A 23,309-nucleotide genomic window follows, 5' to 3' on the forward strand; every position below is an offset into this window, starting at 1 on the left:
CATTCTGGCCCCTGTTTGGGATGTGCTCCGGTTGATGCTTGAGAAAGAAACCCTTCTGGGATCAGACCAGGTTCAGCCATTTCCTGGGATCCCTTGTCAAAGCAGCTTAAGGAGAATGTATTCTAAAAATCTTGGGAAGAGTCTGGAGGAACACAACAGGGAAGCAGCTAAAGCCCAGCCAGGTGCACAGAGAACCGTGGGCATGAATGCTTGGGCACTTGCCCTTTCTTGCCCAACCTTCTTGGGAGCCTGATTCAGGCTCCATCTCCTTCTACAGATTAGGGTCCTCTGCTTCTCTCCATGGGCAAGAAATGTGGCCTCTCGTAGATACCCCCCTGTATAACTCACAGAGCCTGGCCCCTCTAGGTTTCCATTTCAAGCATATGAAGAAAGACTGATCGGCAAAGCTTATGGGAGCAGGCCCTGGCCCCCTGAGCTTGGCCAACAGGTGTCGGCTGTTGGAGGCGATGGATGGTGGGGGGGGGGGGGGGGGGGGGGTGGGCAGCCAATTCCCAGAAGGGAAGCAAGGGGAAGATAAAACAGTAGGGGTCTAGCCTATTGGGGCACTTTCTTAATTTCTCTAGGCTTAATTTTCTTGCTTGGAAAATGGAGATACACTATCTATCTTGGAGGTTCTTATTTGAATATCAAAGAAGACTTTAAAAAATGTCAGTGATACTCAAACTTCCCACCAAGTGCTCCTACAGACAGAAGAGAGAGCTCCTAAATGAGTCTCAAACATTAAGAAAAATAAAAAAAGAGGGGCCTGTTGGTGAAGCTTGAAGCAGGACATTTCTTTGAGGTCCTCTTTTTGGTTTAAAAATGCATGAGCTATGGTAATTTAGCATATGATAGAACTGACATCTCAAATCAGTAAAGGAAAGAAATTATTTAGGCAATGATGTTGAGACAACACAGTTGCTAGTTGGGAAGGAAAAAAAAGACCCCTCACAGTTTATACCAAATTAAATTCCCAACAGAAGAAAGATTTCATTGCAAATGTGAAACCATGAAAGTACTTAGAGAAAGTACTAAACGCCTTAGCAAAAGAACTCAGAACATGTACTGACGGTTTGTTTAGTTGAGCATTGTGACTCTAGTACCTAGAGCAGTGCTCGGCAGAGTCAGACCTCAGTACGTTTTTGGCGGCATGAATTAATGAGAGAGTTTTTTTTTAATCACCTCAGTTAGGGGAGAAGCCTCTTTAAGAATGGAATAAAACCCAGAAGTTATATGGGCGCCTGGGTGACTCAGTTGGATAAGGGTCCAACTTCGGCTCAGGTCATGATCTCACAGTTCATGGGTTCAAGCCCTGCATCAGGCTCTGTTCTGACAGCTAAGAGCCTGGAGCCTGCTTCGGATTCTGTGTCTCCCTCTCTCTCTGCCCCTCCCCCACTCATGCTCTGTCTCTCTCTCTCTCTCTCCTTCAAAAATAAATAAACATTAAAAACAACAACAAGAAGCTGTAAATGCAAAGGTAAATTCTACCAAAAAATAAAATTATAACTGACTATATGGGAAGAGGGGACCAAAAGACAAATTAAATCAAAAGACAGACATACTGGAGGGAAATATTTGTAATTCAAATCACAAGTTACCTTTCGTAAATATTGATAAGAAAAAGCCAACAATCCAATGGAAAAATGGGCAAATGATATGAAACAACAACAACAACAACAACAACAAAAACAGTTCCCAGAATAAGAAATACAAATGGGTCTTGGGGTACCTGGTTGGTTCTTTCGGTGGAATGTGTAACTCTTAATCTCAGGATCATGAGTTTGAGTCCCACACTGGGTGTAAAGATTACTAAAAAACTAAAAAAAAATGAAATAAATGAAATAAAATCTTTCATTAAATTTTTTTGTGTTTATTTTTGAGAGAGAGAGAGAGAGAGAGAGAGGGAGAGCAGGGGAGGAGCAGAGAGAGAGGGAGACACAGATTCTGAAGCAGGCTCCAGGCTCTGAGCTGTCAGCACAGAGCCCAATGCAGGGCTCAAACTCACAAACGGCGAGATCAAGTCAGACATTTAACTGATCAAGCCACCCAGGTGACCTTGAAATAAAATCTTTTTAAAAAGAGAAATACAAATGAGTCTCAACTATTAAGAAAAAAAAGAGGAGTGCCTGGCTGGCTCGGATGGTGGAGTATGCAACTCTTGATCTCAGGGTTGTGAGTTCGAGTGTCACATTGGGCACAGAGATTACTTAAAAAGATAGATACTCAAACGTCTCCATAATTTTAGAAAAGCAAGTAAAAATTCTAACGAGAGGGGTGTCTGGGTGGCTCAGTCAGTTAGGCGTCTGACTCTTGGTTCTATTCAAGTCACGATCTCGTGGTTCATGAGATTGAGCCTCTTGGTGGGCTCTACACTGAGAGCACATACCCTGCTTGGGATCCTCTCTTTCCCTCTCTCTCTGCCCCTACCCTGTTCAGACTAGCAAGCACACTCAAGTGCTTTCTCTGTCTTGCTCTCTTAAAATAAATAAACTTAAAAAAAAATTCTACCAAGATACATGTTTTTACATATCAGATTGGCCAAGGTCAGAAAGCTTGAGAACACATCATTGTCTATTGTATTGGCTAAGGGAGGAGGAAACAGATGCTCTGATATAGTATAGATTGGAAGACTCTTCTTCTTCTTTTTTTAATGTTTATTTACTTTTGATTGAGAGAGAGAGAGAAAGAGAGACAAACAGAGGTGTGAGCGGGGGAGGAGTAGAAAAAAGGAGACACAGAATCTGAAGCAGGCTCCAGGCTCTGAGCTGTCAGCACAAAGACCAACACGGAGCTCAGGCTCGTGGACCATGAGATCATGACCTGAGCCAAAGTCAGACACTTAACTGACTGAGCCACTCACGCGCCCCAGGAAGAGCTCTTCCGAGGGCTACTGGACCCTACAGCATACCCTGTGATCCACGTCTAGGAATTCTTCCTACAGAAACACTAACACAGGTACAAATGAAGAATATTCATGGTCATATTTGTTGTAGTGTTGTTTATAATAGGAAAATATTGGAAATAACCATCATAGGGCTGGTTTACAAATTCTGGCACATCCATACAATGAGATATTGTGCAGCTGTTACAATAATGACATAATTCTTGATGAACATGTTACGAGAAGCTCTCCAAGATGTAGTGTTATCTGAAAAAAAGCACACTGCAGAGCAGTGTGTATTTTATGCTATCCTTTTTTACAAAACAAAACAAAACAAAAAACCAACCATATACATAGGTATTGTACTATGTTTAGATTATCTCTTGGAGGATTCCCAGGAATCTGGGAATACTGGTTGCCTCCTGGGAATAAAGCCAGGTGGTTGGAGAACAGAGGGCTACATTTTCATTCTAAACTCTTTTTTATACTTTTCAGATTGTGTTTCATGCATGTATTACCTCTTCAAATAATACATTGAGGGGAAAAAAATGTGTTAATTTAGCATCCTGCTCCATAATCTCTCCACGACTGATTTAATGTAAAAATGTCTTAAATTACTTACCTTACACTAATTAACTTTCCCTCTCAAATCTTTGAGTGAAATTAGCATTCTAGAAAGACAGCACATTTACCCTGGGACTCTGTCCCCTGGGCACACACCAGCAAGCGTCCCCTTTCTGAAGAGAAGAGAACTTTGTGGAGCGTCTGGCACAAAAGTAGCTGTGCCACAAGTGTGAGTTCCTGTCTCTGTGGGAACGGAACTGCTCCTGCTGGGGCGGCACCGAACGGGACCTCCGCTCCCTTGGCAAGAACAGAAGGCCGATGAGTGTCTTACGCCCTAAGCAGGGCCCTGGGACACGTTATCCTGTGAAATCTAAGGTTCTACAGGGCCCACATTCTTCAGCCCAGCCCAGTGCCTGGCACATAGTCGACACTGTTGATGTAATGAATGAACGTACCAAGAGTTACAGGATCTCACCTGAGGGAGGGACAGACGCCCTTGGGAGGCTTTGGGGAAGTCCCATGAATCGGCTTAAAAAGGAATCCTCACCCAGCAGGCAAGGGGGATAAAGCAGGCATTTCGGGCACGGAGGACAGCTTACCTTTAAGATGACAGTGGAAGTGGGGGAGGCTAGCTGGGAAGGCCAGCAGAGCTGAACACACAGGACTCCCACCTGCCCCGCTGGGAGCAGTAATCAGATGTGGCCAGGCACCTCGGGCATCACCTGGGGTGGCGGTTACCTGACAAAGTTATTTTACAAAGGTCCAGGAACTGACAGACAGGAAAGAAAATAATCAGGCCACATTCACTTGAACGTAGAGGAGGTTTGGGAAGGGGAGAAGCTCAGGGGTAGGGTGGAGACCCCCAGCCCCAGGAAACGGACTTTGAGTGGTGGGTGGAGCTGTGGTCTCAGCCTATCAGATCCAGCACCTCCGCCTCATGATTCCCCTTCCTTATGGCCAAAGTGAGAGCCACTTGTAATAGAAGCCTGTAATCTCTTATCCAGAATCCAAAAAGTGTTGAAAATCCAAAGCAGTTTTTTTTTTTTTAATTTTGTCAGCAAAACCTGCCCTCAGCTCATCTGAAGCTTCGTATAGACTTTATTCATCCCACGCTAAATGTCTATTTATATGTTTTGCTGGAGAAATATTAGTGTGCTTGATTAGAGGATGCTGTTCCAGACCTCGCTGAGGGGTTATATAATACATCGTATGTGCACCACACTACTTTTCTAAAATCTGCAAAATTCTAAAACATATCTGGCCCCAGGAGTTTTGGACAAAGAGTTGTGGTCTAATATAATCGACCGACTCATATAATATTTAAAAGTAAAAGTGATGTAATGGCCTTGAATGTAAAATAAAGAAATAAAAGACTAGAAAATGTTAATAACACAATGTATATTTCAATATGTAAATGCTAGGGCAGGACTACACTGGAAGACCTAAAAACTGAGTTGGATGCTTGCCCCTAAAGGTAGACTCTCCTGAATGTGGCAATTCAAATGTATGTGATAGGGGAGCCCGGGTGGCTCAGTCGCTTAAGCGTCTGACTCTTGATTTGGGCTCAGGTCATGATCTCATGGTTTGTGAGTGTGAGCCCCGCGTCGGGCTCTGTGCTGATAGTGCGGACTCTGCTTAGGATTCTCTCTCTCCTCCCTCTCTCTCCCTGTGTCTCTTAAAACAAACAAACAAACAAACAAACAAGCAAACAAACAAAACCCAATAGGGGTTGCCTGGGTGGCTCAGTTGGTTAAGCTTCCAACTTTAGCTCGGGTCATGATCTCCTCGTCCGTGGGTTCCAGCCTCGCATCGGGCTCTGTGCTGACAGTTTGGAGCCTGGAGCCTGTTTCAGATTCTGTGTGTGTGTGTGTGTGTGTGTGTGTGTGTGCGCCTCCCCACTCATGCTCTGCCTCTCTCTGTCTGTCAAAAATAAATAAATGTTAAAAAAAATTTTTAATGTAACTGATAAGGTTGTATATGCTTTTTTTTTTTAACTCAAATACTAGGAATGGCATTGCCATGATTTTACAAAATGGTGAACAACTCTAAGTAAAGTTCCAAGTATAATAAACATAGTCTCCCTCAATGTACTCAATAGTTGCATTCCTGGAAAATCTGGTGCATGTAAAAACCAGGCAAAATGTCTGTGTGTTCATTTGTAAAACATAATTAGGTTTTAGGCTCAGATAATTATAATGAGGTTTTCACTTACAAGATACATTTTAATGAGACGTTTGAAAGTGATTCAGGATTGAAAACAGTTCTTTGTTGTGGGCCACTGCCTCACACATGGCAGGGAGGCTTGTGTCCCTGGCCCCACAGATTAAATATCAGTAGTGCATCCAAACCAGACCATATGACCACCAGGAATGCCCCTCACATTCCCACAAAGCCCCTGTGGCAGTGCCCCCTGGGAGGGGAACACTGCCCACCACTCAACCCTGCTGGGAGCCACCAGGTGGAAGAAGCCAGCAAGGGGCTGGCAGATGAGCCTGTGGTGTCCCAGAACAGGCTCTGGTCCAGCTGGAGAATCCTGCAGTCAAGTCTGGACTGAGAAGTTAGGATTGGAAAGCCCTTGTCTTCCCCAGAATGTAAGTCTCAGGGATACAGACTGGAAGTGAACACCGAAGTTCCTCATCGGGTGTGCCAGCGTGGCCCTGTGGAGCTCCAGTTGGCTAACCCGGAGGACGTTCTGGCCTCAGCCACCTTTTTCCCCTGCCAGCAAGGTGGCACCTTCTGGAATGGGCTGATGGGCCGACTGCATGGTACTTGGCTGGTCTGCAGGTTAGTGGTGTCAGGCAGTCCGTGGGTCGTGTGCCCCCCTTTAAGAGTCACTCAAAGTCTCAATGTGTCTTAGTGGTTAAGAGTTAACCACAGCAGCATTATTCACAACAGCCACAATAGCCAAAAGAAGCAACCTAGGGGTCCCCCCGTGGGTGAATGACAAACAAACATGTTGTAAATAGATAATGGAATATTTATTATTCAGCCTTAGAAAAGGAAATTCTGATGCATGCTACAATGTGGATGGACCTTAAGGACAGTATTATAAGTGAAAGAAGTAGTTTAGAAAATACCCCAAAAACCCACTACCTAGAGTAGTGAAATTCAGAGAGACAGAAATTGGAATGGTGGTTGCCAGGGGCTGATGTGGGGGAAGAGGGAATGGGGAGCTGTTGTTTCATGGGGACAGAGGTTTCAGCTCTGCATGATGGAAAAGAGCTCAGGAGATGGACGGCGGTGATGGCCACACAACAAAGCGAATGTACTTCATGCCACCGAGTGTACTTCATGCACACTTTAAAATGCTTAAGATGGGTGGCCCTGGGTGGCTCAGTCGGTTAAGCGACTGACTTTGTCTCAGGGCATGATCTCATGGTTCATGGGTTTGAGCCCCGCATCAGGCTCCATGCTGACAGCAGAGAGCCCACTTCGGATCCTCTGTCTCCCTCTCTCTCTGCCCCTCTCCCACTTGCACTGTCTCTCTCAAAAATAAGTAAACATTAAACAAAAATTTTAAATAAAAATCTTAAGATGGTAAATTTTATGCGATGTGTATTTTGCCACACATATAATGTAGATAATAATAAATTAGAGGAAACATAGATAACAAAAGTAAGAAAACAAGTAAAAAGCTAAGGCTATGATGGAAAGACTGGGAATCAAGTTCTGGCTCTGCTACTCAGGAGGATATGGTGGATCTTGGCCAAGTTACCCTCTCTAAATCTCAGTTTCCCTATCTGTGAAACAGGAATAATGACTGTACTCTCCCTTTGGGGCCTGATGGAGCTCACTCCAGATGGTGTGTGTAAACCATGGGGCACAGCACCTGCCTGGCATGTTGTCGGTACTCAAGAGGTGTGATTATTATCATGCGTGCAGATTTTTTTTTTAAGTTTATTTATTTTGAGAGAGACAGAACTAGTGGGAGAGAGGCAGAGACAGAGGGAGGAGAGAGGGAACCCCAAGCAGTCTCTGCACTATCAGCACAGAGTGCGATGTGTGGCTTGAACTCACAAATCATGACATCCTGAGCTGAACCGAAATCAAGAGTCAGACACTTAACTGACTGAGCCATCCAGATGCCCTCTGCGTGCAGATTTTACATATCCGCTGCTCATGGAAGCAATCCTCCCCCTCAGACACTCCCATAGAAGCATTTAGGGCATTTGCCTTAACAGCAAGGTTAGAAGGACACTGACAAAGAATGACTGGGGACCCAGGAGCAGGGGTGGTGGGGTGGTGTGCATGTGTAACTTTCCTGAGCCTTCCTGCCTGTGGGTCAGCATCCTCTGGGGCCACAGCCAAAGGTCCTCAAGGGCACCCAGAGCAACTTTGCTGTATCTAGAGAAAGCCTTTCTTAACTGGCCCCCAGAGGGACACTTCCTAAATTTAAAACTGCCACAATTCCCATTTAGACTCAGAGGGAGAGTTGATCATTGTTGTTGACAGCAGTAAAAGTCCATTTTCTTTTATTTTTGGTTAAACAATAATTTGATTGGAAAATGCTTCCTGGGGCAGTAATTAATGGCTGGTTGGAGGTAAAGCCAAAAGCGTTTCACCCAGAAAGTCATTAGTTACCAGGAAATGCTAGACCTAGAGGGGATTCACCGCTGGTACAAACTCTGAAATTGGTAGGAAGAAAAAGAGAATAAGGAAAATGTAAGCAATTTCTTTTTATGCAGTGAAAAGTTTAAAAATGGAGCGTTGTGTTGCCATAGACACCACTTCTGGCTCTGGGCGGCTCTGGGCGGTCCTCGGTGCCTGCATCCAGCCGCACAGCAATTAGACACGGTTTTCAGCCTGGCGGCTGTGCCTTCCAAGTACCTATAATGAATATCTGTGGCTCCAGGCTCCTGCGGAAATCCTCAAGCCTTGACTTGTCATCGTAATTTCCTTGGGAAGTGTTTCTAATTACACATTTCTTACTGCCTGCCCCAGGTCAAGTCTTCTTGTATACAGTATACGAATTGCATAAAACCACAAAGCAGTGAGGGTACCTACTCCACCCCCTGGAGTGGTCCAAATTGCTATGTGGTTGTTTTTAACCTAGTAGTTAAGCATTGCTGGGTGTAATAGGGCGTCATTTGCATGAGCAAGAACAACATTAAAGGAGCAGCACGTGCCTCATTCTTTATAGCTCTGTAGAGGTTTGAATCCATTTCAGCAAGACGGCTATATAATAACAGAACTTCCAACTCTAACACACAGACTGTTTATTTTAACTATTATAGCAGGGTCTTTGAGAAGAGGGACTTAATTATTTTGTGTTGTTCCCTGGGACCTGCCATTTAGGGAACTTCTGGCTGTTGAGTTTCCTGGAGGTGAAAGCATCATTACCTTTGGACTCTCTTGGTTGAGGAAATTCTCCAAGACTTGAGACAACATTCGCCAAATACTTTTAAAGGAAACTGAAGTCAAGTTAAATCTAAATCCAGATGCTACTGTTTGGATGTTAAGTTTTCTTTGAAGTTGAGCGAAATGGAGGCTTCTTTAGCTCTTGAAGAAGGGTCAAAAATGGTTTTCTAAAAGAAGGGTTTCTCTGGACTTGGGCAACCACATCTCCACAGGAAGGGTCTATGGACACTACCCTCCCCTCCTTGCGTGTGTTTTGGAAGACTGAGAACTTGCAGGAACCAGCGGTACTGACTGATCACCTTGGTGGGGCTGAGGAGTTGGGCTCAGCTGAGCCCCTAGGTAGTGCCCACTGGGAAGGGCTGTTTGTGGCCCCATGTAGCAACTGCTGGCCAATGCAAGAAACTGCCCTGACCCCACTTCCTAAGGAATTTCATAAGGAAGGAGGAGCAGTTGCTGCAAAAAATGACTTTTGCTCTAAGCTTCCTTCTACCCACTGGCTCCTCTTCCTCTCATTCTCTAAATGTTGGGTGCCCAGGGCTCAGTCCCGGACCTCTTTGGTCTACATTTGCTTCTTAAGTGATCTCATCAAATTGCAAAGCCCTAAACAATTACCATCTGTAGTAAGTTGTATTTCCCAGGATTGTCCACAAAAACATTTCCATCCTACATGCTCTTCTATAATGTAATCTTCACATTCCTCCATCAAGAGAAAGGATCTATATCTACTCACCTCGCCACCTACTTTGAATCTAGGCAGGCTGTGACTGACTGTCTTGTAGCCCTTAGAATGGAGTGGAAAGGGTGCTGCATAGCTTTCAAGGCTAAGTTAGGTAAGGTGATGCAGCTTCTGCCTTGTTCATTGGTACACTCACTTATGGAGCCCTGAGCTGCCATGTACATACTCCAGCCATCCCAAGGCTTCCATGCTGTAAGGAAGCCCAAACCACATAGAGAAGCCACTATGAGTAGTCCAGTTGACCACCTCTGCTCAGGTCCCAGTAACTAGCCAGCCTGAATTGGCAGATTTATGAATAAAGATGCTTCCATGTGATTCCAAACCCACCTTACGTGTTGCCTCCAGCCTTAAAGTCTTCCAAGCTGAGACCTCATTGTGGCATAGAGACTAAACATTCCTGTTGTACCCTGCCTAAATTTTTTTTTAAGTTTCTTTATTTATTTTGAGAGGAGGGAGAGGCAGAAAGAGAGAGAGAGAGAGAGAGAGAGAGAGCAAATCCCAAGTAGGCTCTGTGCAGTCAGCATGGAGCCCTATGTGGGACTTGATCTCATGAACTGTGAGATCACGACCTGAGCTGAAACTGATGGTCAGTCACTTAACTGGCTGAGCCACCCAGGCACCCCAGCCCTGCCCTAAATTCTTAACCCATAGATTGGTGGGCAAATGAAATAGCTGTTTTAAGCTAAGTTTTAAGGTCATTTATTACACAGCTATTGTATCTGGAACACTATCTATATGCCATGACTCCCATGTTTGTATTTCCAGCTAAGGCCTCTCAAGGCTCTAGACTCACATTTCCCACTATTTATTTCACTTTTCCACTTGGATATCTAACAGGCTTCTCATAGAACATTCCCAGGATCAAATTAATGACTTATCTTGCCTTGAAAAGCTACTCTTTCCTTAGGTGTTTTCATCTCAATAAATGACACACCATCACTGACCCAATACCTAACATCTCAGGCTAACAATCTAGATATTATCAGTGACTCCTCTCTGTCCCTTCCAACTCCCATCCAGTCCATCAGCAAATCCCATAAGCTCTACATTCAAAGCATTTCCCAAATAGGACTACTTCTTAACTATTTCACTGCTATAACCCTAACCCAAACCACATCATCTCTGTCCTGGGTTATGGCTAAAGCCTTTAACCTATTGTTCTTCCTACCTCCACACCTGATCTGTTGTCCCTTTCCCCCCAGTCAAGTCTCCAGAAGCCACAATAATCATCTCAGATGTAAATGACATCATAAGCTCCAACTCTTCCTTGTTCACTCGTCTGGCTGTTGACCAGGAATCTGGTTGGCGCTATTGACCAGGAATCTGTGTGGCCTTTGTGTGGCCTGGACTTTCTCACAATATGGTGGCTGTGTTCAGAGTGCAAGTGTCCCAAAAAAGAGAAGGAGAGCCAGCCAGGAGTGCTTTTTAGGCCTCAGCCTTGGATGTCATGCCACAGCACTTCTGCCACATTCTACTGGTTGAGGCAATTATGGAGATCCACCCAGGTTCAATGGCAGGGAAAAGAGACTCCACCTCTCATTGAAGCCTGTTACAGTCACCTTCTAAGAAGAGCATGTGAGATGGGATATATATCAGTGCAGCCATCTTTGGAAAGTACGGTCTGCCACACCATTTGAAAAGATTTAACTATGTAACAAAGAAAATTGTCTACACCCCCCCCCCCCCAAATACCAGAAGCAAATTGTAAATACAAAAGGCAGTATAAAGATATGCCAACTCTCTTCACTGAGCCCCTCCTCTGGGCATTGTGGGTTGGAAGCCTTTTTTTATAGTACTACAGGGAGAGATTGGGTCAACCGCGCCTGTTTCTTCTTCTCTTTAAGGGCAGGAGGAAGAGTGTTCTCTCCTTCATTTCTACCTGGAAAGCTCACTTCAGATGCCATTTTCTCTACAAGCCCTCCCTGATCCCCATCATGTGAGCAACGAGAGATTTTACCCATCTCACAGGCTACTTCTACTTTCTCCCTTGTACTGCAGTTACTCACTTGTCTCTTATAAATCTTGCCTCTCCAAGGGTGCCTGGGTGGCTCAGTCAGTTAAGCATCTGACTTGGGTTCAGGTCACGATCTCACCACTCACTCGTGGGTTCAAGCCCTGTGTTGGGCTCTGTGCTGACAGCTCAGAGCCTGGAGCCTGCTTCGGATTCTGTGTCTCCCTCTCTCTCTCTGCTTCTCTCCCACTTTCTCTCTCTCAAAAATCAATAAACATTAAAAAAAAAGTTGAGGGGTGCCTGGGTGGCTCAGTTGGTTAGGTGATTGACTTCAGCTCAGGTCATGATCTCACAGTTTGTGAGTTCGAGCCCTGTGTTGGGCTCTGTGCTGACAGCTCAGAGCCTGGAGCCTACTTCAGATTCTGTGTCTCCCCTCTCTCTACCCCTTCCCTGCTCACGCTCTGTGTCTCTATCTGTCAATGATAAATAAGTGTTAAAAAAATTTTTTTAAAAAGTTGAAACCTTGCCTCTTTAATCCCCTCAAGAGTGTATTGAACTTTAAATTTTCAGTGTGCCTGGGTGGCTCAGTCGGTTAAGCGGCTGACTTCGACTCAGGTCATGATGTCGTGGTCCGTGAGTTCGAGCCCCGCATCGGGCTCTGTGCTGACCGCTCGGAGCCTGGAGCCTGTTTCAGATTCTGTGTCTCCCTCTCTCTGACCCTCCCCCATTCATGCTCTGTCTCTCTCTGTCTCAAAAATAAATAAACGTAAAAAAAAAAAATTAAAAAAAAATTTTTTCAAGGGTCAGGGAGTTTTAAAAATTCCTCCAGTTCCCTTCCTGCCCTGGTCTCTGTACTCGTCACATGTGCTAATTATTCAGTTATTTGCTGGGAAAATTCACAAAGAAGCAGTTGCGTACAGGTGTCTGATTCATTTACATTTGGAATGCAGTGGGTGCTCAGTTAAAACATGTTTTTATTTTTATTATTATTTTTTTAAATTTTTTTAATGTTTATTTATTTTTGAGACAGAGACAGAGCATGAATGGGGGAGGGACAGAGAGAGAGGGAGACACAGAATCGGAAGTAGGCTCCAGGCTCTGAGCCATCAGCCCAGAGCCTGACGCGGGGCTCGAACTCACGAACCATGAGATCGTGACCTGAGCTGAAGTCGGACGCTCAACCGACTGAGCCACCCAGGCGCCCCTAAAACATGTTTTTAGTGAATGGACTGTAATCGACTAAACGCAGGACACTTAAGGGGGAAGTAAGAAAAAGAGCTGGTCCTGGCCTTCACAATAATGGAAGAGCTATTAAGACAGTAGCACATGGCTATGATTTATTGACAAAAGTCTGTGGGACTTAGAGAAAGCTTTTTAAGCCTATACAACCAAAGTTAGAAAACAAAAGGGAAGATTAATATAGTTTCTACTGCATAAAACATGAAAACAAAACACTTCTGTACATTAAAAAAAAAATCACAAATACAATTAAGGCAAACAGCAAGCCAGGGAAAACTTGCCAATATGTTAACAAAGGGTTACTGGGGCACCTGGGTGACTCAGTTAATTGAGCATCCAAGTCTTGATATTGGCTCAGGTCATGATCCCAGGGTTGTGGGATTGAGCCCTGCATCAGGCTCCTGGCTGAGCTTGGAGCCTGGTTAAGATTCTCTCTCTCTCTCTCTCTCTCTCTCTCTCTCTCTCTCCCCCTCTCCCTCTGCCCCTCTCCCCACCTCTTGTGCCCTCTCTCTCTAAAATAGAAAAAAAGGGGGGGGGGGTTACTCTCCTTAATATTTGAAAAGGTCTTCTATATCAGTAATAAAAAGACAAGTATTGCAACAACAACAAAAAAAACCCTAAAGAAAGCATATAAATAGTCAAAACAAAAATAAAAATATAAATGGTTAATAAACACAGTGAAAAAAGCCCTTCAATGTCATTAATAATCATGTAAATTCATAGTAAAAACACAGTGAAGTCACGTTTTTCTTTTATCAAATTGGCAAAGTATTTTTATTAAAATAACTTGCAATGTTGGCAAGACCAGGAAGACTGAAAATTGATGTTTAAACTGCATGTCAGTGGGGTGCCTGGGTGGCTCAGTTGGTTATACATCCGACTTTGGCTCAGGTCATGATCTCATGGTCTGTGAGTTTGAGCCCCGCATCAGGTTCTGTGCCGACAGCTCAGAGCCTGGAGCCTGCTTTGGATTCTGTTTCCCTTGCTCTCTGCCCCTCCCCCACTCTCTCTCTCTCAAAAATAAACAAACAGTAAAAAAATTTTTTTTTAAATAAATAAAGTTGTATGTCCAAAACCTTTAAAATGGGCGTGTTCTGCGACCTGGAATTTCAACATCCCCTAACTTACGCCAAAGGACATATTGCTGAGGTTTATACAAAAATCCCTCAGAAGAATTAATTTTAATAGCAGAAAATTGGGATTCATGTCCAGCAATGGGGATTAATTTAAATTGGTTAAATAAATCATAGTACTCCTTTCATGTAACCATTTCAAATCGCCATTTCAAATGCTGATATGAGATAGTATTGAATAAAGAGGGAACATATCCATGTTCTATAGTTAATTTAAAAAATCAATTTAGGGGCGCCTGTGTGGCTCAGTCAGTTCAGCGTCTGACTTCGGCTCAGGTCATGATCTCTGGCTCGTGGGTTCAGGCCCTACGTTGGGCTCATTGCTGTCAGAGATCCTCTGTCCTGCTTCGGATCCTCTGTCTCCAGCTCTCTCTGCTTCTCCCCTGCTTTCCCTCTCTCTCTCATTCTCTCTCAAAATAAATATATAAACTAAAAAAAAAAAAAAAAATTATCTAGCAAATGTAGAGTCATTTTATTTTTCATTACATATATATTCCATAAACATAAACATGCATAAAAGCAGCCTAGAAGGATTCACCACCAAAAATTTTAGGATTCTGAGATTTTCTTTTTTCAGATCTCTTTTTTGTGTTTTTAAACTTTCTACACGAACATTCTTTTCTATTCAGGGGAAAAAAATACCATTTTTTCTTGTAAGTGGTGTGGAAGTGCCCCTGAAATCTAGATGGGAATGCAAGTTCTAGCTGTTTCCCTTGAAAACATCTCTAGGCCCCACGGGCACACATTAACAACAGCCTGTTCTCTCCCGAGGGTCGAGTTGGGGCGGGAGGAATTTGGGTGAATGTTTGCACTTGCTGCTGGTTCTGCAGTAAATCTTGAAGACTGTGGGAATAGGTGCTTAGCATTCCCCAGGGTTGGAGAATGTGGTTGAGGTTCTCTGTCCTTCAGTCTCCATCATGCAGAAAGATCTGTGAGTGAGGGGTTTCGGAATTGAAACGCCACTCCACGGGAGCATTTTGGTTTCACCCAAAAGTGATTCGCTTTATTTGCTTTATTTCCTCCCTGCAGAAATAAGGGGATGATAGAATTAGTTCTTGCACTGAGCGTGGGGGTGGAGGTTAAGCAAATTACATTTCTGCAGCAAAGTAAAAATGAGATGGGTGTGAGCATTGGAGCAGAAGAGGGAAACAAAGTTGCCTTATTTTCCCCTTTATTTAGCTCCCAGTTTTATGAGGGTACACAAAAATCACACAAAGAAATCTGATGGGAATAGTCCCTAAAACTAAAAAGTAACATAAACCAATGGTTTAGCCTTCATAAATTCCTCTGACTCTATTTCCAAATTTAATTCTACATAAAACTATCCCATGCCACTTTGGGGACCACTAAAACCAGTGAATATTATGGAACAAAAAAAGGGAGAAAGTTTTTAAAAATACGTTTGTTCAGATGCCTGCATCAAATATTAAAAACCTGTCAGTTCACAATGGAGAATACTCACCTGCCCATAGATATAAGCAAAAACATTTCCTTTGCCTGAGAAGTATTTTTTTTCCATTTTATTGCTTTTTAATTTTTAGTATTTTTAAAAAATGTTTATCCATCTATCTTGAAAAAGAGAGAGAGAAAGCATGTGAGTGATTGAGGGAGGGGCAGAGAGAGAGGGAGAGAGAGAATCCCAACTGCTGTCAACTTGGAACCTGACTCGGGGCTCAATCTCACAATCGCATGAGATCATGACCTGAGCTGAAACCAAGAGTGGCACGCTTATCCAACTGAGCCACCCAGGCACCCCATTTTATTATTGCTATCAGAAGTATAGGAAATGGCTTAAAACACACTGGTGGTTTAGCTTTTTATGAGATTTCTTTAAAAATATTTTTTTAATGTTTATTTTTGAAAGAGAGAGAGAGTCAGAGCACAAGCAGGAGAGTCAGAGCACAGGGCAGGGAGAAAGGGAGACACAGAATCAGAAGCAGGCTCCAGGCTCTGAGCTGTCAGCATGGAGCCCGATGGGGGCTCAAACCTATGAACCACGAGATCATGACCTGAGCTGAAGTTGGACGCTTAACTGACTGAAACACCCAGGCACCCCTTTATGAGGTTTCTTTTTGATTCAACAAGTTTTGAATGACATAAATGAGCTTTGCACAGATGCTTCTAGAAAGTTTATGGCTCATCCCAGAGGTTCCCAGAGAATGGCTGTCTCCACATCACACCTCATGGGACCCCTGGCCCAGGACAGCAAAGGTAAAGGAGGCTGTAATTCTCTCTCAACCTTCTTCAGATTTGGAACTTGGAAGGGCCACAGAAAACAATGAATTCAGTGACACATCTGATTGGCAGCTTCCCTGTGCCAGCAACCATGCTTGCTAGGGACCAGGGCTATTGTGGCATGTTCAAGCCCTTGACCTGCTGGAGTTTATAGCTGGCGGTGAGCACAGAGCCAAGGAGGGGACATTTATTTAATAGGCTTCTGTGTGTTTCTGTTCTTATTTTACTCTCGGACAAGCTGGTGAAGGCAATGGTTTTCAACAACCTATCTGATCCTACTATTTGTACGTTTAACGGAATTATCTCTAGAAATGCTAAAGGACAATCTAATAACCATACAAAGCCTCCCAGCTCTCTTTCTCTCTCTAAACATAGTTCACATGTCCTGCCTGTCCTCAGCTGTCCCCTGAATCTCTGTCCTTCTTTTCCTCCACCCGTGCCCCAGATTTCCCCCATCTCAGCCTACTCTGGTGTTTCTCTCCCTCCTTTTTCTCATTCCTTCCCAATGGATTTTTCCTTCATCCTATACTTGCTCTCTGTTCTTCTCTGTAGAAGTCAAATCAGCCTACCTTGGCCCTTCTTCTTTTCCTCCCTTACCCTAACCCTGCAGCAAAAGGCCCAGAATCTACCAGGAAAGGCAGAATTCTCCCCGTTGGGTGTGAAAGCTAAGATTTAGGCACAGTTTACTCCCTCAACAGATAGGACTTAGAGTACATCACTCACCCGCGTAGTGGAACCAATCTTCAAAATTCCTCATCCCAAAGTTTGGGCCATTCCCAAAGTACAAAGGGAGGCCCTCAGGGACGGCTTTGGGTGGATGAGGAACAGAATTACGTCATATGTATGGATTGCCACATCCTCTCAGGGTGGTGTCCAGGCCTCGGACAGGAAATAGCCCTTCTCCCAGGAAGCTCCCTGTGGTGTGTGTCTCAGGAGAATGTCACCATTCTTGTCCTCAGAGGCCTGCTCTGCACAGAGCTGGGGAGGGTAGAGGGACGGGGGTCGTTCACTCTTTCCTGTGAGTGGCTCCCCTTTAGCAGTGTGAGGCCCGCACTGGCTGCACAGTTCCTGTATTTCTCATGGTGCTTGCTTGGAGGTCTTGAGGGGAATAACTGTGACATCTGCTCTTGGAGTGTTTCCCAGGCCTGCTGGGGTTCAAAGCCCTCATCTGTTCCAGGGACTTTAGCTTCTGGTTCCTCCTACCACTTCTCACGGATGCTTCAGGGGGGACCTATAACCAAAGCTTAAAACTCAGGTTGCTGAGTGGCCCCTGGGTGGCTCAGTCGGTTAAGCATCTGAGTCTTGATTTTGGCTCAGATCATGCTGTCACAGTTCCTGAGTTCAAGCCCCACATTTAACTCTGTGCTGACAGCTCTGAGGCTGCTTAGGATTCTCTATCTCCCTCTCTCTCTCTGCCCCTCCCCAACTTGTGCACACGTGTGCTCTCTCTCTCTTTCAAATAAATTAATAAACATTAAAAAAAAAAAAACAACCTCAAGTTGTTATACATCTGGAAGAGTCAAAAGCTCTGGCAGATGGAAGTATTTCAAAGGCTCTGAGAAAAGGGTATTCCAAAATGTATTTGTAAATATACGATCATAGTCTTCTCAAAGTGACTGTTTTAAGAAATTCAATGACAACCACTTTAGATGAGAATCTGTGAGACATATTGGGGAGTGTGGAGTGGAGGACAGCAAGAGCAGGAAGGAAGGAGACTTTGGGGTTTCTACAGAAACAGTTTGAGGGAGGGGTGTCTGGGTGGCTCAGTCAGCTGAGTGTGTGACTTCAGCTTAGGTCATGATCTCATGGGTCGTGGGTTTGAGCCCCACATCAGGCTCTGTGCTGACAGCTCAGAGCCTGGAGACTGGTTCAGATTCGGTGTCTCCCTCTCTCTCTGCCCCTCCTCTCCCCCTCAAAAATAAATAAACATTAAAATCTTAAAAGAAAGAAAGAAAGAAAGAAAGAAAGAAAGAAAGAAAGAAAGAAAGAAAGAAAGAAAGAGTTCAAGGGTAATGGGGTCTTCTCCCCCTTGCTCCCTCTTGGGTAGGCCTTTCTGATTTTGCTGGGCCCATCGGAGTCAGAACTCCACTTTCTTTTGAAAGAGAGAAAGAGAGAGAGTAAGAGAGGGAGGGGCAGAGAGAGGGAGAGACAGGATCCCAAGCAGGTTCTGGGCTGCCAACACAGAGCTCAACATGGGGCTCCAGCACAGGAAACATAAGTCATGACCTGAGCTGAGATCAAGAGTCAGGCACTTAACTGACTGAGACACCCAGGTCCCCCTGATCTGTTTTTAGCACACTGACCAATCAATAGATAATTGACTCACAAGAGCCAGAAGGGAAGGTAAGCTGAAGGAGGCTTCTAGAAAGCAATACTACCTAAAACAAAGCCATTTCTCATGGCTGTGAATGCTGTCATCTGCTGGCAAGCTTCTCAGGTGAAATTAGAGGCATTGAAGCAAAAAGAAGGGAGTTATGGGGTTTGTTCCCTTCCATACCGAATCAGTAAAAGTAACAAACCTCGTGTGATTACAATAAAAATATATACTTGGTCTTTGTCACCTGTTTCTGACACAGATCTCCTAAATCCATTGTAATATCCTGGATAATAGGAGCTTCTTTTGTTCTAATTAGGCTACTCGTGGCTGGCCCCTAGGTAACTGCAAGATGGGGGCTAATCTCCAGATAGATCAAGCCATGATTAGAGAGTTGGACCTCTTGGGAGGGAGAGGGACTAGAGATTGAGTCCAACCACCAGCGACCAATGGCTTAATTGATCATGCCTGCCTGTGCAATGACAGCTCCATAAACCCCCCTAAACACTGGGTTTGGAGAGCTGCTGGGCTGGTGAATGTGGGGAGCTGGGAGAGTGACATCAGAGAGAGCACTGGAGGCCCAGTCCCTCCCCTATGCCTTTCCCTGTGTGTCTCTTCCATTTAGCTGTTCCTGAGTTGAATCCTTTATAATAAATCAGAAATAGCAGGTAAAGTGTTTTCCTGGGTTCTGTGAACAGTTCTGGCAAATTTTCAAACCTGAGGAGGGGATTGTGAAAACCTTGAGTTTATAACCAACTGGTCAGAATTATCAGCAGTAAACTGGGACTTGTGGCTGGCATCTGAATGGGTGACAGTCTTGTGGGTTTGAGCCCTTAAAGCGGTGGGCTCTGTACCAATTCTGGGTGGTGAGTGTCAGAACTGAATTGAACTGTATGACACCCAGTCAGCGTCCAGAGAGTTGGAGAATCGGTTGATGTGGAGGGAAAAAAAACCCTCACCTGGTGTAAGAAGTGGTGTGAGTGAAAACATGTTACAAGTGTCCTTTTTTAAGGACTGAGAATTCCACAACACTGAAAAAATTAGCACTAAGGGTGAGAATGGAATGGAAGAGGGACATTTAATACACTTTTGGCTGTGTTTCTGTTCTTCTTTCGCTCTTGGACAAGCTGTTTAAAAAACAGTTTTAAGCAGCCTTTTTGATAAAACTATTTGTTTAGGGGTGCCTGGGTGGCTCAGTCGGTTAAACATCTGACTCTTGATTTCAGCTCAGGTCATGATCTCACGGTCGGAGCCTGCTTGGGATTCTCTCTCTCTCTCTGCCTCTCTCTCTCTCAAAATAAATAAAGAAACTTAAAAAACTTATTTGTTCGGGTGCCTAGGTGGCTCAGCCGGTTAAGCCTCCAACTTTGGCTCAGGTCATGACTTCACGGTTCATGAGTTCGAGCCCTGCGTCAGGCTCTGTGCTGACAGCTCAGCACCTGGAGCTTGCTTTGGATTCTGTGTGTCCCTCTGTGACCCTCCCCCATTTGCACTCTGTCTCTCTCTCTCTCTTAAAAATTAACAAACATTAAAAAAATTATTTGTTCATTTGGTTTTTGGGGGTATTGTTTTGTTTGGTTAAGACAAATGAAAGCTACCTGAGACACAGTGTTGAGTATCAGGTAGCTGATATTTGCAGTATTGTGCCTGGCCCATCCGCAGTGGGAAGGACTCAGCAGGCTGAGATCCAGAAGTGACCTGTTGGCTATATTAGTGCCGCTGGACAAACAGCTGGGCCAGAGACAACACACTTAAGGAATGTTTTCTCAGCCTGGCCCAGGGAGGCCGCACATCTGTCCTGGCCTGTTGACCTGCTTTCTGCAGCCAACACGGGAGAGGGGGCCAGAAGAGGCGATGCCATAAATTAATGATATGTGCATAACGTTCAAAGCGCTTCACATACTTCATGCTATGTAAAATTAACGTTGTGCTTACAATTTGTTTCTTAGAATCTAAGTGTGTCCACTTTACAAAGATGAATCTGTAACACATTCTCTAAACATAGCCCAAGAATTTTAAGAGACCAAAATAGGATTTTTAGGCAGAAACACCCTTGCTTTCAATGAGTAACATGCCACATGCTTGGGGTTTGAATAAGCTTGAACTTCATAGTTCATTTTAATATTTGTCTTTGATCAGCTTTTTGCTAACGATCCATCAAGACACATTTGAGCGACTCCTTGGAAAACACTTCATGCACAATGCACTGTGCTAGAGGCATTATCTCACGCCCTATTCAGGCTCTGTGGAAGATAACAGTACTCCTTTCAGTTTAGTGTTCAGAAGAAATCCCTTCACCAATTTATATTAGTATTAGCAATTTTGAATCTATTATAATGTGGAACAGAATAAGATTGAAAGTTCAGAATAGAGAGCTGAGTACAGTCTTTCTAAAAACTCAGTTACCAATACACTAAAGTGATGTGTCCAACCTATGGTCTTCCTAGAAATTGTCTAGAAAACTGTCTTCACAGAAACTCTGTAGTAGTCCCTCGTGCCCGAGTGTTTTATGCCAAACAGTAGTATGTGAACAATATCAACTGCTTTGAGGCTCCAGTGTTTCCCACGGAGCACAGGCTGTTGTTATCAAATGTCTGTATGTTGTGAAATGTTTACAGCTTCTCAAAAGCTCTTCATTAAGAGAAATGTGCTCCAGCAAGCATACCAAAAGCAACAACAGCCACATACTCTCTCTCTCTCTCTCTCTCTCTCTCTCTCTCTCTCTCTCTCTCTCTCACACACACACACACACACACACACACACTTCAAAAATTCAGAACATTCATGCCTGTGTCAACATGATTTCAGATAAGCACCAACCAAGAACCCAAACACGGTGTTGGCAAAGCCAGCAAATAAAGAGAAACACAGTGTTCTGCTGGCCCTCACCTCATCTGCCTCCAAGGGGACTATATTTTAAAGCATTTTTAAAAAGTTTTATTTATTAAGTAATCTCTACACCCAACTTGGGACTCAAACCCATGATCCTAAGATCAAGGGTCACATGCTCTTCGGACTAAGCCAGCCAGGTGCCCCTTGATACGTTTTATTATATAGCCAACCCCATCCTATTTGTGTCTATTTGGGCATTTTACTAGGAAGTACTGTTTCTAATTTTTAGAAGAAAAAATGTCTTTCCTTAATTACAAGGCTGTGGATGGCAGAAACTTAATCAAGTTACAAAAGATGTATGATAGTTTTTGAAAATCACATTGAGAAGGGGCACCCCTGGGGGGCTCAGTCAGTGGTTAAGTGGCCAGCTCTTGATTTCGGCTCAAGTCATGATCTCGTAGTTAGTGGGTCCCATCCCTGTGCTGGGGATCCGCTATCAGCGCAAGCCTGCTTGGGATTCTCTGTCTCCCTCTCTCTCTGCCCCTCCCTTGCTCGCCCACTCTCTCTTAACATAAATAAACTTAAAAAGCAATCATATTGAGAAGGAACATGATTTGCTATGTTTTATTTTAAGTTTATTTTTATGTATTTTGAGAGAGACATAGAGAGCAGTGGCAGGGGCGGCGGGGCAGGGGTGGGTAGTGTGTGCAGAGACAGAGGGAGACAGAATCCCAAACAGGTTCTGCACTGTTAGCGCAGAGCCCAATGTGGGACTCGAACTTCTGAACCACGAGATCATGACCTGAGCCAAAATCAAGAGTCGAACGCTTAACTGACTGAGCCACTCAGTCCCCCCCGATGATTTATTCTAGGCTACCATGAGTAGTAGCACCCCAACATATACGTGAATTACACAGCAGGTTTATTTTGGCCACAGTTTGTCTCATAGCTCATTATAGATTTATCAACTCTTGGTGGAGAGTTTGATGGATCAAAGCTTTTCAAGCTGGTTCCAGATACCATACTGCTACTGATTCAGTTACCAGCATTTCAGTAAATATTATTTGAAAGCATCCCAGCCCATCATTCACAATACATTTATTTATTTTTTTAACGTTTATTTATTTTTGAGACAGAGAGAGACAGAGCATGAACGGGGAGGGTCAGAGAGAGAGGGAGACACAGAATTGGAAGCAGGCTCCAGGCTCTGAGCCATCAGCCCAGAGCCCGACGCGGGGCTCGAACTCACAGACCACGAGATCGTGACCTGAGCTGAAGTCGGACGCTTAACCGACTGAGCCACCCAGGCGCCCCCACAATACATTTAAATGAATCTCTCTGTCAGGTTTGGTACCCATTTTCAGAAAATCAAAAAGTGAGTAAATAAAAAGGAATCTATCCCTAGAGAGAAAAAGAGAACATTTGCACGCAAACTTCTCCCTTGGATTTGATTACATGAAAGCACCCAGAGGCCATGAATTTGGTTCATAGTGAGACACTGTGCTCATTCCCTTTCTTGGGAATGTATCTGGGCTGTTTGTCCAAGGGTGGCCAGTGACACTTCCCTGTATGAGGCCAAGGCGTTGGGGCGTTTGGCCAAGAGAGGTGAGAGATGGGAGGCCAGAGCGCAAAGAGGCCTGAGGGCCCCAGCAGCAGTGAGTTGGTGACAGGTGTGCCATGGAAGGTGAGGGCCCAGGACTACCTCAATAGGAAGGCCACCTGCCAGCCAGGAGAGGTGTTTGAGTTGACATCCTAAACCAAGACATGGCCAATGGATGAGGCCTTTGTTCTTTTTCTTTCCTCCCCCCAAATACCGTACTTTCCACAAATGCATCCTCTCTTTTCTTTCTACAGTTATTCAAAATCTGCCCCTCTTTTTTTAATTTTTATTTATTTTTGAGAGAGAGAGAGAGAGAGAGCACGCAAGAATGCAGGAGGGGCAGAGAGAGAGGGAGACAGAGAATCCCAGGCAGGCTCCATGCCAGCAGTACAGAGCCTGATTCGGGGCTTGAACTCAGGAACTGTGAGATAGTGATCTGAGCCGAAATCAAGAGCCGGCTGCTTAA

General features: G+C 44.4%; 1 protein-coding gene across 1 annotated transcript in view; it reads right to left on the reverse strand.

Annotated features, from left to right (window-relative positions):
• Nucleotides 1-4,331, reverse strand: part of CABLES1 (Cdk5 and Abl enzyme substrate 1) — a 128,754-nt gene extending 124,423 nt beyond the window's left edge. Inside the window, exon 1 of the mRNA XM_058692520.1 lies at nt 4,045-4,331. The gene's annotated coding sequence lies outside the window, so the exon portion shown is untranslated. The remainder of the gene's footprint in view (nt 1-4,044) is intronic.
• Between the last annotated feature and the right edge of the window lie 18,978 nt (nt 4,332-23,309).

The sequence above is a fragment of the Neofelis nebulosa genome, chromosome 11, assembly GCF_028018385.1.
Source record: "Neofelis nebulosa isolate mNeoNeb1 chromosome 11, mNeoNeb1.pri, whole genome shotgun sequence".
Classification (NCBI taxonomy): domain Eukaryota; kingdom Metazoa; phylum Chordata; class Mammalia; order Carnivora; family Felidae; genus Neofelis; species Neofelis nebulosa.